The sequence below is a fragment of the Aethalodelphis obliquidens genome, unplaced genomic scaffold, assembly GCF_003676395.1.
Source record: "Aethalodelphis obliquidens isolate GAN/ISIS:26980383/991018 unplaced genomic scaffold, ASM367639v1 scaffold28, whole genome shotgun sequence".
In the NCBI taxonomy this organism is placed as follows: domain Eukaryota; kingdom Metazoa; phylum Chordata; class Mammalia; order Artiodactyla; family Delphinidae; genus Aethalodelphis; species Aethalodelphis obliquidens.
Window position 1 is genome coordinate 13,559,836 of NW_020837972.1, and position 16,999 is coordinate 13,576,834.

The 16,999-nt window shown below is 43.8% G+C and overlaps 1 protein-coding gene across 5 annotated transcripts in view; it reads left to right on the forward strand.

Moving 5' to 3' along the window:
* The window catches only part of SUDS3 (SIN3A corepressor complex component SDS3), a 301,932-nt gene that overhangs the window by 45,999 nt on the left and 238,934 nt on the right, over nt 1-16,999 (forward strand). The window lies entirely within an intron of this gene.

A 16,999-nucleotide genomic window follows, 5' to 3' on the forward strand; every position in this document is an offset into this window, starting at 1 on the left:
AGGGGAAGACCAATAATCAGAATTGTAAAGATTCTCTCCCCTGTTTCCCAGGAGCTGGAGACTTAGCAGTCTGTGTTCTGGTTTTCTGGTATCTGCTCTCTCTGTGCCGAAGGTGTGGATGGTCCAGGAGTTGAAGCAGGCAGTATTCAAGAGCCAGCTAGGAGAGCCGTGTCAGGAGGTCAAGCAGGTGCTGAGGGTGGAAGTACAGCAGCCTCAGGAGTACAGGCAAGGCCCTGCAGCTAATCAGGAATCCCTTATTTCACCATTGAGTGTTTACGGAAATGCAGTGTGGCGAGCAAAGGCTTAGAAATTAGTGTTTGAATCTGGCTTTGCTGTTTAACTAGTTGTGTGATCTTGGGCAGCGTAATCCCTCTGAATCTCAGTTCCCTCATCTGTTAAGTAATATCCACCTCACAGGGTGATTTTGAGAATTCTGGTATTAACACATCTACTGTGTACTACGTGCCAGGCATTTTACACATATTAACTAATTGAATCCTTATAATCCTGTGAGGTAGGTAGTACTATAATCCTCCTTGTGTAGTTGAGGAAATCGAGAAACATTAGGTAATTTGCCCAAGGTCACACAGCTGGTAAATGGTGAGCCAGGATACTGAGCCCAGTGGTCTCTCTTGAGTCCCTGCTCTCGTTCACTGTGCTGTACTGTGAGGTATACATGGCATAGGACTGGACACGGAGTGCCCAGTCTATGGAGACTGGCCCTTCCATTGTCATCCTGCTGCCATCCAACTGCTCCCTATCCTTGGGTGTTAGTCTGAGTGCCAAATCCTAAGAGACCAGAGCAATTCCTGGGAAGCTAGTTGAGTGCCAACAGACTGTGAAGATAAAGCTGGTGGCTTTAGAGATCATGCTAAGCATCAGCTATAAATGGGTTGTGAATACCCAGTGTGTTGGGTTGAGAAGGATTCTGAGGCCCAAGTCTGGGTGGAGTGGGAAGTAGTAGCCTAATCATTTACTTTTGCCTGCCATGGGCAAGGGAGCTGATTTATTTGCCATCCTGATTTAGTGTGACCCCTTCATTTTGAAGAGGAAAACATCTGAGGCCCAGAGATGATAATGATTTGCCTAAGGTCATATGGGTAGCTCTGGGCAGTGCACGGTTAGAACACGGTTGGGACAATTATTTGAGTACTTACTTGCGTCAGACTCTGTGCTCGGAAGCCTGGTGGACAGCCCACTTGATGACCTGGCTAATTTGTCTCAGTGGGTTCATTTTTGCCTTTGTCTGTGCCTGCAGTAGAGGTGATGGGGCTCCTGGGTTTGTCATCCTGATTTGGCCACTCATTGACCTTGGGACATTTACTTAATATCTGTATGCTTCAGTGTTAGGGCACACTCGTTCCAGCGTGCTTGGGACTTTTCTGGGTTTAGCTCTGAAAGTCTGAGGAACCCCCTCAGATACTGGCAAACTGGGGCAGCTGGTCACTCAGTTTCCTCTGTAAAGTAGGGGTGAGAATTGCCCCTGGAGTTCCTTTGAGGATTAACTGATTTATTTTGGGTAAACCTTAGAGGTAGTGTTTGGGACATAGTAAGTCCTCAATACATGTTAGTTGTTAATTGTTCTTGTTTTCATTATTATGGGAGCCCAAGGGTCCCTGCCACAGAATGGTTTCCTAGAGAGGTTCATTCTTATCCCAGACAAGATTGGGAACCCTGCCATGATCATTTGGTCACCTGTAGCCAATTGCTTGGGATGTTTTTTCTTTTACTTGAAACAGTCAATAATCATGAGCTTGAGAATGTGATAGTCATTGCATTCAATTCAGATATTTATTATGCAGCATCTGTTGCATGTTACCTAGCGTACTAGGCTTTTTTTGGGGATTCAGAGACAGACACGGTTCCATGGTTGTCAGTAATTCTAGTTCAATGTAATAGGTGTGGGGAATGGACAGGAGTGTGGGTGATGGAGAAAATAACAGCAGCTGACATTTATTGAGCATATGGTTAAGGCTTCATGTACACCATCATTTATTATTCATTGTAATCCTGTGAGGTTGTTACTATGTATCTACATTTTACAGATTGGGAAGCTGAGGTTTTGAGAGGTGAAGGAACTCGCCTCAAGTTCAACCAACTCAATTCCAAAGCAGGTCTCACTGACCCAGAGTCTGTATTCTTATTAACCATGAACGCTTTGTAATTTCTTCTGAAAGAAAAGAAAATTTGAGCTTGGCCTGAAAGCTAGGCTGGCCTTGAGCAGTGTCCGTGGCTGGGAATAGGAAATAATATAGAGGAAATGGTTTGAGGGAAAGCACAGAGGTGGGACAGTGGGGACATGTTTAAAAACTCAAAGAAGTGTGTGTTCAACAGTCAATCTGGATGAATGTGCTTTGAACTTTAAAGCCAGTTTGCTCCCCAGCCCTGTGTCTTTTTGTCCTTCCACACCTGGGGCTCACCTTCCTATCCTTTCTGTCTCTCTAGTTTTCTCCCTCTCCCTGGCCCAGCGTATTCCCCTCGCCTCCCCTTATATATCGCCAGTGCAGTGGCTTGTGGCAGTCCTGCGGTGACGCTTTCCAATTTCACACTTACATGCTCCTGAAAGTATTGGTAAACTAACTCGTATGCAAAACCAATCAAGGGCAACAGCACACGTTCCTGTCAGACAGTAATTTTGTTTGACTCCCTTTTCTTGTGATTTGATCCCCCCTTCTTCCCACAAACATGGTACTTTGACCTTACCAGAAGTGGAAACTTTCAGGAATCCAAGTGTGGTGGAGCCCTGTAAGCATATGAGTAGTAGGAATGAATAAGGGCTCGTGTTGGTTGAGCCCTTACTCTGTGCCCAGGCAAATGCTAAATACTTTCCATACGCTGTCTTATTTAATACACTCAACAACCATGAGAGGTGTGTCTTAATGATTCTCTAATTTTACAGATGAGGCAGTTGAGGCTCAGAGGAGAAAAGTGTGTTCACCTCTGCACCCCATTCATGTGTTTCGTTTTCCCATTGGCTTTCCCTATTGCTAACGCAGACTGCCAAAGTATAGAGGATGCTTAGATGTCATCTGAGTCAACCCCCTCGTTTTTCACACCTGGAAACAGACATTGAGAAGGGAAGGGACTTGCCTAAGATCACACAGCCGATTATTGGTAGAGCAGGAGCTAGAATTCAGGTCTTGCAGCTCTTAATCCAATGACTGAGAAAAATCCCAGTCGTAAGGCTGAAGGGCATAGACTCAAGACTTGGGTTTGAGGTTTAGCACTGCTGCTTATGAGCTGTGTGACCTTAGGCAGGTCACATAACCTCTCTGGGCTCCAATTTCCTTATCTAGAAGGTGGAGATATTAATAGTAGCCACCTCAGAAGTTTAGTGTGAGGATTAAATTAGGTCATGCAAACAAAGCAGCCAGCCAATGACCCTCATGCTTGAAACAAACCTTCGGTTGCCCTAATGCTTTAGAAAATGTATCCCACATTGCCGACTGCCCATGTTAGGGATCATTATTACTTCAGTTGTCATCTGCCCCACCTGCTTGGGTCCCATCATGACTTGAGGCTAAGCCCACAGCAACCTTGCCCAAGGCAAGCCAACAGAAACCGCTAGGCACAGACCTTGAAATTCAAAACAAGCAGGTGTCCATGTCTCTTTCCTTCACCATATTAACGCCTCACTACAGGAGAGTTTGAATTGTTGCCCCTCTGGCTGTGCTGAGAAACCCAATGGACTGTGAGCCAGGGAGGAAAGGGCCTAGATCATTTTTTGTTTTTCCTCCAAATTCCCAGGGACTGGTATACTGTAGGCACACATTAAATGCTTATTGAATGAATGAATGGTTGCCTATTGCCTAATTTCTCATTGCAGCATATTAATCTCTTTCAAAGATCAAAGTAATGCACGTGCAGTTTAGAAAGTCAAAGGATTCTACAAAGTTGGCCACAAAACACAGTAGTTCCCTGTTTTCTCCTTCATTTCCCCTCCCAGAATCAACCAGCTGATTATTTTTGTATTTAACTTCTATCTGTGTCTCCTTGTTACCAATGCTAGATATTTCTGTTCTAGGCATTCTCTATTAAATTCCCACTGTGGAAGCCATCCCCTACTCCCCCAGAATATAGTTCTTTCATAATCTTGATTAGGTCAGTATTCAGTGTTTATAATAATATGACTATATAAATGCTAGTCAGAGCTGAGTCATGTTGTAAACTATGACTGCTTTTTCTTTCCTGGACAGTGTTCTCCCCAGGAGTCAATAATTATCTTGCTCTTTAAAACAGTTTTGTGTTTGCTTGCTTTTCTGTGCACTATCGTAAATTCGACCTCAAAGCCTTGACTGAGTGTCTCAGTTCCTCCCAATACATTGAGATGCGCCAGGTATTCCATCCATTTCATCACTCTCAAAAAGCATCCTCCCTGGGGACCTCTGACCTCCACTCTGGACTGGTTGCCCTGCAGCCTGGCACACAGTGGTCCCTTGGGTCCCGCTTCACCACCATCCTGGAGCTCCCCATTACCTCTCTTTGGGTTTGGATCTCCCATTTCTTGTTTCTCTTGTCTTCCTATTTCTCTGCTTCCTCCCCGATTTGGGTAAAACGCATCTTGCAGTAACTTACCAAGCGTGATTCAGAACACTTTTATTCTGTTCTCTTCATTGATGCTTTGGCTGGTATAACTACGTTTTTCATGCCCAGAATTTAGGCCTATATATTTCGAGAACTGAAAAGGCCTGCTAAGTACTTAGCACTTAACCATATTTCAAACAGCCCCTCCCTCCCTTAACCTCCATTTCTAGAGGTTCCCTGTGCTGCTAATTCATTATTTTCAAGTTCTTCAGTGTCAAGTTTTAAAATTCAGGATTTTTTTTTTTAATTTACTTTTCAGCTTCTGAAATTTGGTTGTTTCTTTTCCGATGTTTTCCATTCTGGAGGGTTTAATTCTGGCTTGGAAATCATTTTCCTTCAAGAATTCGAAGGCACTGTTGATTGCTTTCTAGCTTCCAGTGTTGCCCTTGAGAAGTCTGAAGCCATTGTGATTACTGATTATTTGACTTTTTTCCCCAGCTTTATCGTGATATAATTGATACATGACATTGTGTACAAGTTTAAGGTGTCCAACATGATTTGATATATTTGTGTATTGTGATGTGATTACCAATAAGGCTAGTTAACATATCCATCATCTTATTAGTTACCATTCTATGTGTGTGTGTGTGTGTGTGTGTGTGCGTGGTGAGAACTTTTAGGATTTATGATCTTAGCACCTTCTAAGCGTACAGTGCAGTATTGTTAACTATAGTTACCCTGCTGTCCATTACATCCCCAGGCTTTACAAAATAAACTGGAGGTTTGTACCTCAGACCACCTTCGCCCATTTCCCCCACCTCCTAGGCCCTGCCTCTGGCAACCACCTGTCTACTCTATGAGTTCATCTTTTTTAGATTCCACATGTAAGTGATATCATACAGCATTTTTCTCTGTCTGACTTATTTCACTTACATAATGCCGTCAAGTTTCATTCATATTGTTGCAAATGGTAGGATTTTCTTTTTTATGGCTGAATAATATTCCATTTTGTATATATACCACATTTTCTTTCTTGTTTTACTTTACTTTTTTTTTTTTTTTTTATGGCTGTGCTATGTGGCTTACGGGATCTTGGTTCCCTGACTAGGGATCAAGCCCAGGCCCATGGCAGTGAAAGCGTGGAGTCCTAACCACTGAACTGCCAGGGACTTCCCTGTACCACATTTTCTTTATCCATTCATCTGTCAATGAACACAGGTTTTTCTCATGTCTTGGCTCTTGTGAGTAATTCTTCAGTGAACAAGGTGGGGTGCAGATATCTCTTTGAGATAATGATTTCATCTTCTTTGGATATATACCCAGGAGTGAGATCACTGGATCATATGGTAGTTCTATTTTTAATTTTTTTGAGGAACCTCCATACTGTTTTCCATAGTGGCTGCACAAATTTACATTCCCATCAACACTGCACAAGGGTTCCCTTTTCTCCATATCCTGGCCAGCACTTGTTAACTCTTGTCTTTGTGCTAATAACCATTTTATAGGTGTGAGGTAATATCTCGTGGTTTTGATTTTTATTTCCTGATGATAAGTGTTGTTGAGCAGATTTTCATGTGCCTGTTGACCATTTGTGTATCTTCTTCTTTTATTTATTTATTTATTACCATTTGTGTATCTTCTTCTTTTATTTATTTATTTATTTTTGGCTGTGTTGGGTCTTTGTTGCTGTGTGCGGGCTTTCTCTAGTTGCAGCGAGCGGGGGCTACTCTTTGTTGCGGTGCTCTGGCTTCTCATTGTGATGGCTTTTTGTTGCAGAGCACAGGCTCTAGGGCACATGGGCTTCAGTAGTTGTGGCGTGTGGGCTCATTAGTTGTGGCTCACCAGCTCTAGAGCGCAGGCTCAGTAGTTGTGGCACACGGGCTTAGTTGCTCCATGGTGTGTGGGATCTTCCCAGACCAGGGCTTGAGCCTGTGTCCCCTGCATTGGCAGGCAGATTCTTAATAACTGCACCACTAGGGAAGTCCCTCCTTGGTGTTTTGAAAGTTCATGACAGTAGGCTGTGGTGTGGGCCCATTGTGCTAAGTTAGTTGGCTTTTTCAATTCTGGAAACTTAGGTCCTCAAATTCTGAGAATTGAAATACACATATACATAAATATACACATACTACATACCTATTTCATGGATGTGATAGGCAGCCTCCAAGATGGCCCCAATGGTCCTCGCCTCCTGATAGTCATACCTTGTACAGTTCACTCTCATTATTGGACCAGGATTGGTCTCTGTGACCAATAGCACACAGTGGGAATAATAATAATTCACTTCTGAAATTGGGCTATAAAAGGCACCATGACTTCCATTTGGCCATGCTCTCTCTTTCTCTTGGATCACTTGCTTTGGGGGAAGCCAGCTACCATGTGAAGAAGCCTTATGGGGAGTTTCGTGTGGTAAAGAACTGAGGCCTCCTGCCAATAGCCAGCTAGCAACTGAGGCTTCTGCCAACAGCCATGTGAGTGAGTCACTTTGGAAAGAATCCTCTAGCCCCAGTCCAGCCATCAGATGAGACAGCAGCCCTCGCTGACAGCTTGACTGCAACCTCTGAGGAGACCCTGAGCCAGAACTACCACACTAAGCTGCTCCTGGATTCCTGACCTTCAGAAACTAGCTAAGAGAATAAATGTTTGTTATAAGTTTCTGTGTGGTTGGGGTAATTTTTTTTATGCAGCAATAGGTAAATAATATAATGCATGATTTCCTCCCCTCCATTTTTTCTGTTCTTGCATTCAGTGATTCCTGTTACTTGGATAGTAGACTTCCTATAACAGTCTTTAAATTTACATTTCTTTCCTATTTTTCTTTATCTTTTTACCTTCTATTCTGGGTGATTTCCTTAACTTTATTTTCCAACCTTTCTATTGAGTTTAACTTCTGCTCTTTCATTAAAACAAAAAATATTTTTACTAAGAGCTATTTTTGTTTTCTAATTTTTTATTCCCTCTTTTTTTTTTTTTTTTTTTTAATGTAGGACGTGGTTCTGGAGTCCTTTCGTCCAGAGACCTTTAGTTTTATCTTCTCTAGAGGAGAAATCTCTGGTCTCTTGCCAGGTTGGGATCTTGGCAATCTTGCTGTATGAAGTAGGGAGACAGATCTCGGGAACTCAGAGCTTCTTAAACTGAATTTCAACCATTCCTACTGCCTTCACCTTCATTTCTAGGGGTATCTTCCTTTCTGATTAGGTGCTGCTAATCCATGTTCCTCTGCTTTATCAACTGCTGGCTTAAGATTTTGTTCTGTTTTTTTCATCTGCATTCAGCTTCTGCAATTTGTTTTTTTCCTTGCCTGTTCTCTCAGTTCTGGTGGGTGTAAACCCTAAAACAACAACAACAAAACACCTCTGTAGTTGTCTTCATGGGATTTCATGAAAAAGAGAAAAAAAGATATGTGTATTTAACCAACCCTCTTTACCTCAGCCCTTCAGGCCTTACCTGCTCCCACCTCTCTCTGGGACCTTCTGTGACTCATTGAGACTCTTACTCATCAAGACAATGAAAGGGACATTGGCTTTCTCACTGTCACTGTGGTTCTGAAGTCACAGTCAATGAATAACTGCAGTGGGAACATTAGCAGGTCATTTCCAAGTAATCAGTCTGTCCATACTTAACTGCATACCTGCTGGTTTGCCTGAAGACAGTCAGTGGCCTTTAACTGCAGACTTTAACTTCAGAGCTGAGTGTCAAGATTTAAGAGGAGGGGCCTTCCCTGGTGGCGCAGTGGTTAAGAATCCATCTGCCAATGCAGGGGACATGGGTTCGATCCCTGGTCTGGGAAGAGCCCACATGCTGCGGAGCAGCTAAGACCGTGCGCCACAACTACTGAGTCTGCGCTCTAGAGCCCGCGAGCTGCAACTACTGAAACCTACACGCCTAGAGCCCATACACTGCAACGAAGAGTAGTCCCCGCTCTCCACAACTAGAGAAAGCCTGCGCGCAGCAACGAAGACCCAATGCAGCCAAAAATAAATAAATGTATTAAAAAAAAAGGTATAAGAGGAGGAATTTACATACATGTACCTTGGAGGTCCGAGTATGTGTATATAACACAATGCCAGTGGGTTTATATGCATATATGTGCACATACACACATCTCAAAAATGAGCCTTCTTGCCAAACAAAACCCAGCTTTGGACTGTGGATGAAATGAGAAGCGTGAAAAATGTTTAGCCTGAAGTTTGTTTAAATATTCATGACGTCTTCAAAGCAAAGCCTTTGGGAAGACTAAGCCACCTGGAATACAGCTGGGATAGTACAATGAGGCATCTTGAAAAAAATCAGAGTCCTATGCAGGGCTGAGAAGAATATTCAGAGGTGATCTAGCCCGGCCTCCTACTGCCTGCTGTAATAAACTATTTTGAGTAAGTCATGCTCATCATTAGCAAGATCAGATTAATATTTAGAAAGTGTAGTACTGTTTTTTCCGTTTGAAGATAATTATATTTTGGGTTATGCAACTTACTTGGGGCAACAAATTCCATTTATCGACTCCCTATCCTTCCTCATGAGATACGGTTTTACAGACGGCAGTTATGTGGCACACGCATCATTGTTCTCCCCTTTTGTACCCATGACAGACATTACTAATCAGTATGGCCCTCGTTCTCTCTAGGTCCACATGTGAAGTCTCATGATCCTTTTCCATGCAGTGGCCACCAGCAATGGATTGGGGGTGGGGTGAGGTGAGGTGGCAGGCACACACACCAGATGAAACACAAAAGCCGTTTCTGGTTGGGTCTTTTATCACCAATCTCAGTTGAACGTGCTCCTGTTCACATTACTTTATCCAGAACTGATCCAGGCATGATCCATAAAGAACACACTAGAGTAGAATTTTGGCTTTGTGGCCTAAAATCACTTTAGCAATTTTACTTGTCCTTTTGGTATCTCACCTCCCATGTTTGTCCTGGGTTTTGATTTAAATTCCAGGAGTTTGTGTTTATGCAGTCAGTTTCTTGAACTGAGTAGATTGCTTTTTCCTGTTACACATCATCATCTTTTTATTCTAAACCACGGGTCAGCAAACCATGAGCCACGGACCAAATCCAGCCCGCCACCTGTTTTGTGAATAAAGTTTTATTGGAACATAGCCACACCCATAAATTTACACAACTCCAAGACTGCTTTCGCATTAAAAGGGCAGAGCTGATTAGTTGTGACAGAGAATGTCTGTCCCACAGAGCCAAAAATATTTGGCAGAAAGACTCGGTGGGCTTCCCTGGTGGTGCAATGGATGGGAATCCACCTGTCAACGCAGGGGAATCCGCCTGCCAATGCAGGGGACACAGGTTCGAGCTCTGGTCCGGGAAGATCCCGCATGCCACGGACCAACTAAGCCTGTGCTCCACAACTACTGAGCCTGCACTCTAGAGCCCTCATGCCACAACTCCTGAGCCTGTGTGCCACAACTACTGAAGTCTGTGCACCTAGAACGTGTGTTCCGCAACAGGAGAAGCCATTGCAGTGAGAAACCCGCGTACCGCAACGAAGAGTAGCCCCTGCTCACCGCAACTAGAGAAAAGCCCGCGCGCAGCAACGAAGACCCAACGCAGCCAAAAATAAATAAATTTTAAAAAATAATAAAGTGCTTAGGTGGAGAAGAGTATTAAAAAAAAAAAAGACTCATTGGTACCCTCTGCGGTTGCAAACTAAAATTAGCAGTGGGCATGGAGCTGACTCCCTCAGGGTAATTGGTGGGCCGTGGAGGTGCTGGCTCCTGTCTATTACTCTAAGATGTTTTTTACCTCAATCTCCATCTTTGGAATAGGGAAGAAAAATACCTGTTTTTACATCTTCCAATTTTCTGAGTATATGAGATTTCAAGCAAGAGAACTTGCCTTGAATGGAGATTGCAAAGCAGAAGCCTGTGGGTAAGCTCCAACCCACAGGTGCTCTCTTTGACTTACACAGTGAATTGTAAGAAATTGAATTAAACATTCTTTTTTTTGATTGAGAGATTTTTATTTTATTTTATTTTGCGATACGTGGGCCTCTTACTGCCGCGGCCTCTCCCGTTGCGGAGCACAGGCTCCGGACGCGCAGACCCAGCGGCCATGGCTCACGGGCCCAGCAGCTCCGTGACATGTGGGATCTTCCCGGACCGGGGCACGATCCCGCGTCCCCTGCATCGGCAGGCAGACTCCCAACCACTGTGCCACCAGGGAAGCCCTAATTGAGAGATTTTTGAGCGCCTCCTGAGTAGTTAGCTAACTTTGTGACTGAGTTTGTTGTCCTACGTGGACACAATGGCTGGAGTTGAGTAGAAGCTTCTCCCATTAGACAGCACACACTCTCTTGGTAACCAGTCCCCACCATGCCTATTATCTCCCCAACACTGAAGCTGTGTCAGTTACTATTTAAAACGTTCCATTTCAGTCATTTACTCTGCCCTCTGATCCTTGTAGACAGTTGAATTTGTAACTTCCACATCTAAGCAGGAGAGATTTTCAGCTGGGTGTAAGGAAGAACATCATCTACGAGATGAAGCACACTTTACAACCATTTGAACTGAATTGATAGAAAACCTTAACTCCCTAATTTTATGCATTTTAAAGGAACTTATCTTTAAATCAAGACATTTAAAATAAGAATATGTGAAAGAAAAGCTGTCTTTAGTACACACGTACATATATAATTGTGGACTGTGATGCCCACTTACTGAGGGCAAAATGTTGCCTCCGTAGAGTTATGGGGGAATTCATAATTATGTTCAAATCCTAGCTAGGCTCGCTGAGAGGTCAGCTGGTACCTTGGACAGCACCCTCCCAAGTCTTTGGGGTGAGTTTGTTCTGCAGGGGAAATACTGTATCTAGCACCCACTCTTAAAATTTCCATCTAACTCTGGACTCTTATTTTTTAAATACTTGTAACTCCTATAAAGGGGAACAGCAAATAAGAGAATGGGTAACTATCAAAACTAGAGTCTTCAGGACACTTTAATTATTTATGTACCTTTTTAAGGTTTATTTACTGCTTATTTTAAAGGCCTGAATGGTGGCAGGGGGTTATTTCTTCTTCCTGAAGGCTACATAGCATTTGCTCTTTGCTTTCTGCACTTTTCTTTCAACAATGTCTGGCACATAGTGAATGGTCAGTAATGAAAGCTTGCCCCTCCTATGGTGACATTTACAATTGCTCATCTCAGTCACAAAAAAACAAGGTGCTAATGGGAAAGGGGTGGAGCATTTGATCCTTTTGTGGAAAGTGTGTTTTGTTTGGGCTTTCTGAAATAGGCTGCATTACTTCCCCTTGCCAACTTTGTTCACAAGCGGAATGAGTGAAATAAGGGAATCAGATCTAGCATCCTCCCCGACTCCCACTGTACACATGCACACACACTCACGCATACACAATGCATTTCAAAGTGAACTCCCCACAAAATACACAGCACATTGCCCTCAACACCAGAGTCATTCCTTGAGTCTAGGTCCTTGCTCATACTTCATATTTCACGACCCATTCTTGGCAGCAAACTTCACAGCACTTAGATCTTGTGTGGCCAAGAAGAACTCTCCTTCCCCACCACGCTACATATTAATATCATTTCTCCTTCAGGCTCTTAGCACTTACTCTCTGTACTCCTCACTTGGCAGGTAATCATGCACATCTCTTGTTCTGTTATTTAAATCTGGTATTTAACCTTTCCTGTGTTGGTTTCTATATCTCTCTGCCTGGTTATATGCAAACTGCATATAAGGAAAGGTAGATATTAGCCTGGTTCCCTGTGCATAGTAAGTTTTTTATTAGTCTACCCCAGAAGCATGCCTTGAGACAAGATTCAGGTCTAGTTAGTTTATTTGGGAGGTGATCCAGTGTAAATGAGGGAGTAGGAAAGTGAGATAAGCAAAGGAAGGAAAGAGGAGGGTGTGATAGGTATTGGTTCACCGCTGTGGGCAACTGTGCACAATCCTGCTGAGGACCTTCTAAGATAGGCTGGTCCAATAGAAATATATACAACGCAAGCCACAAATACAAGTCACATGTGTGATTTAAAGTTTTCTAGTAGCCACATAAAGAGAAACAGATGAAATTAACGTTAGTAACACATTTCATTTAACTCAATATATCTTTTTGGGGTTTTTTGGCCATGCCCCAGGGCATGCAGGAACTTAGTTCTCCGACAAGGGATCAAACCCTTGCCCCCTGCAGTGGAAACGTGAAGTCCTAACCACTGGACAGCCAGAGAATTCCCAAACCCAATGTATCATACATATCACTTCAGTATATAGTCAGTATAAAAATTATGTGTTGGTTGATTGAAAATCTCTGGATTCCTGCCATGGCAGCCTTTTCTCCTTCGTTTTGGTGTCAGCGTTAAGGACTGACTTGTGTGGTTACACAGGTTGAGCCCTGCATCACTCTTGGGGGCAACACTCACCTAGGCTTCCATAGACTGCAGTGTACCTGGTGCCCCTAACGTGCAGTGCCCAACCTGCACAACTCCTCATGCGAGGGCTGTCAGCCTCTTACCTCTTATTACCATGCTCATCACTTTGGAGAAAGAATAAAGGATTGTTAGAGCAGACGTAATTCACTTGGGCTCAGCTACGGTATTCTTTTAAGGGTCACTAAACATTTCAAGCACCGGACACCATTTCCTTGCAAGCCAGCATCATGAGTAATCAACAGAAGCCAGCACCTCCAGGGCCCTGTAATCGCTCTGAAGGAGTCAGCTTTAACCCCACTGGGAATTTTAGCTTGCCGTCTGCGGAGGGTACCAATGAGTCTTTTTGCCAGGCACCTTTAACAGACATGGCTTGGAAGTGGCTCACCCAGGTTGGGGCTGGAAGCTGGGAGCTCAGAGCTTCCTCTCCAGGGCTAGGCTTCCTCACTCCCTCTTTCTCTACTGGGCTTCCTCACCTCAGTCACCCGCAAGGTGTCTGGCTGCAAGAGTCAGTGAACTCTGGATGCCTAAGGTCAACCTTTCAGTCACAGGGGGCCTCTGAGTCGATTTCACTCCTCTGTCATTTGTTCCTCTGTGGTGGCAACAAACCATGCAAGTGAAATCAAATTGGCCTTATTGGTAGCATCTAGAAAGAAATATTCAAAGGCGTTTGCAGGGAGGTAATGGTGGAATTAATAGAACACAGAATTGGAAATCAACTCAGAAATCAGGCACTCCAGTCATTTCTTGTTACATATGTTGTGTAGGAGAATGGGAGAGGTTTCGGACTCATTCAGGGTTACACAGTGGGTTAGTGGCAGAGGGTTAGATTCCTTGTGGAAGAGACTGTCTTATTTACCTCCCCAGTGCATTGTGTCTGGTACACAGTATTCAGTAGATGTTTGTGGAATGAACTGATGCATTTTTATAATATCTGGATTACCTAGAGGTAAAAAATACATTTCCTCCCTATATATCTATGGAATGCCTGTGTATTGATTTTGCAAACCCAGCATTCATTACCCTTCCTACTTATGGTACATCCCTCCCCACCACTGCGGGGAACCATATGATCCGAGTATGGCCAATCTGAGCATTCCGTTTCCCTAGCCACAGTGATTTGTTCAACGATCAACATGTGGTCCAAGCCTGAATAGTCACAGCGTATGCAAATTCAGTTCTGGGGATTTGTTTTGGTCCTGCTCTCACCAGCAGGGGAGAGGCAGCCTGAGAATGAAGCCAATACAGAAGAAAGCAGAACTGAGAGCTGGAGAAAGCATTGCCAAGTTTTGGTGGTGGCATTTGACCACCAATATCTATGTGTACCCAAAGTCTGTCCCTGGATTTTTCAGTTCTATGAGCTGGATATTCCCTTCTTTTTAAACAAAACAAAACAAAAAAACCCAGGTTTTTGTTATTTGCATCTGAAACCAAATGACAAGTAAACTAGCTTAAAGCACCAATGAAACAACCTACAGATTAGTTAGTACCTCCAACATCTCCTGTTGTTTGGATTTTCACCCTCCCATGAGCTGAGGGAAGGTGGTCCCTCCCCAGCCTTAGGGGTAAACTTTGACGAGCCTAGACTTGAGATAGTGATTTTATTCTCCTGGTGGATGATTGCTTTAGGCATGAGTAGGTGACGCAAACCTGGTGAAGGGAGGGAAGTTTCCTGCCTGAATTCTGGGATAGATTTTCCTCTTGGGTACAAAGAAGTAAACTGTCCTTTCCTGCCTTTGTACATGGCTCTGCAAGGATGTGATGACTGGATCTGAAGCTGTCAGCTTGAGGCCATGAAGAGACAAGTCTGAGGATAGGAACCAGAGTATTAAGGGTGATAATGCAAGGAGATGGAAGAAGCCCGTGTCCTTGGTGGTATCATTGAACTACTAAACCTCATTATTACCAGACTTAAAAATTTGAGATGTCATTATTTTTTCATTTGGCATTCTCTTACTAGCAGCCAAAAGCAAGTTGATTGGAATAACTGTGTTTTTAAAATTTGTTTTTAATTTTTTAATTTTTATTTCTTTTTGGCCGAGCCATGCGGCTTGCAGGATCTTAGTTCCCTGACCAGGGATTGAACCCTGGGCCATGGCAGTGAGAGCACCAAGTCCTAACCATCGGCCCACCAGGGAAGTCCCTGAATAAGTGTTTTGTAAGTAGAAAAGAGAAGTGAGAACTTTGGAATCTTACAGGGAAGACCCGTATGTAAAATAATTGTACGAGGAGTTGCCCTTGAAGTGGGGGTGGAGTGCTGAAACCTTGCCCACTTGGACTCCAGTATTTTCCCTTATGACAGGACCCAAGTTTCCTCTGGAATCCTGTGCCTCTGCAGAACCTAGTTTGAAGACTGGCTTGAAGGCTAACTTTTAAACTAGAACAAGATGTCTCAGCCTTGGCGCTGTAGTTATTTTGGGCCATAATTCTTTGTTGTGGGGGCTGCTGTGTGCATCTAGGACGCTTAGCAGCACCCCAGGGCTCTACCCACGAGATGCCAGTAGCACTCTGTGCCTGGTCGTGACAACTGAAAATGTTTCCAGACGTTGTCCAATGTTCCTTGGGTGGAAAAAATGTCCCTAGATGAGAACTTCTAAACCAGAATTACTCACGTCTCAATTATTTTAGAACAGTAAGTTTGCTGTATTGTGAGACAGTCTTGAGGTATGATTAAAAACAAATGAGGGGGGCTTCCCTGGTGGCGCAGTGGTTGAGAGTCCGTCTGCCGATGCAGGGGACACGGGTTCATGCCCCAGTCTGGGAGGATCCCACATGCCGCGGAGCGGCTGGGCCCGTGAGCCATGGCCGCTGAGCCTGCGCGTCCAGAGCCTGTGCTCCACAACGGGAGAGGCCACAACAGTGAGAGGCCTGCGTATCACAAAAAAAAAAAAAAAAAAAACAAATGAGGGGCCTCCCTGGTGGCGCAGTGGTTAAGAATCCGCCTGCCAATGCAGGGGACGCGGGTTAGAGCCCCGGTCCGGGAAGATCCCACATGCCGCGGAGCAACTAAGCCCGTGCGCCACAACTACTAAGCCTGCGCGCTAGAGCCCGCAAGCCACAACTGCTGAGCCCGCGAGCCACAACTACTGAGCCCGTGAGCCACAACTACTGAAGCCCGCGCACCTAGAGCCCGTGCTCCACAACAAGAGAAGCCACCGCAATGAGAAGCCCGCGCACCGCAACCAAGAGCAGATCCCGCATGCTGCAACTAGAGAAAACCCACGCGCAGCAACAGACCCAACACAGCCAAAAATAAATAAATAAAAAAATAAAGAAATTTATAAGAAAAAACAAAAATGAATTACAGAAAATGACAGGAGATGAGGAGGATGTAGAGAAACTGAACCCCTTGTGCATTGCTGCTAGGAACGTAAAATGGTGCAGCCTCTGTGGAAAACAGTTCTGTGTCTCTTTAAAAAGTTAAGTATAGAATTACCGTATGATCCAGCAATCCTAAACTCAATTCCTAAATGTATACCCCAAAGAATTGAAAGCAGGAACTCAAACAGATATTTGTACACTAATGTTCATAGCAGCATTTTTCACAATAACTAAAAAATGGAAGCAACCCAAGTGTCCACCGGCAGACAAATGGATAAGTAAAATGTGGTCTCTGCATACAATGGGAATGTCATTCCGCTGTAAAAAGAATGAAGTTCTGCTAACATGCTACAATATGGGTGAACCTTTACAACATTATGCTAGGTGAAGTAAGCCAGACACAGAAGGACAAGTGTGATTCCACTTACATGAAATATCTAGAATAGGAAAATTCACAGAGACAGAAAACAGTAGAGGTGACCAGGGACTGGGGAGAAGGTGGGCCTAGGGAGTTACTGCTTAATGTGTACAGAGTTTCAATTTGGGGTGATGAAAAAGTTTGGAACTAGATAGTGGTGATGGTTGTACAACATTGAGAATGTAATTAATGCCATTGAATTGTACGCTTAAACCTGGTCACTAACCTGGTCATAAAATAGCAAACTTTACGTTACAAATACATTTTTTTTTTTACCGCAATAAGAAAGTAAACAAAAAAACTTCAAATAAGTTAAAGTCATAAGTTTTTGCCAATTTCTGTAC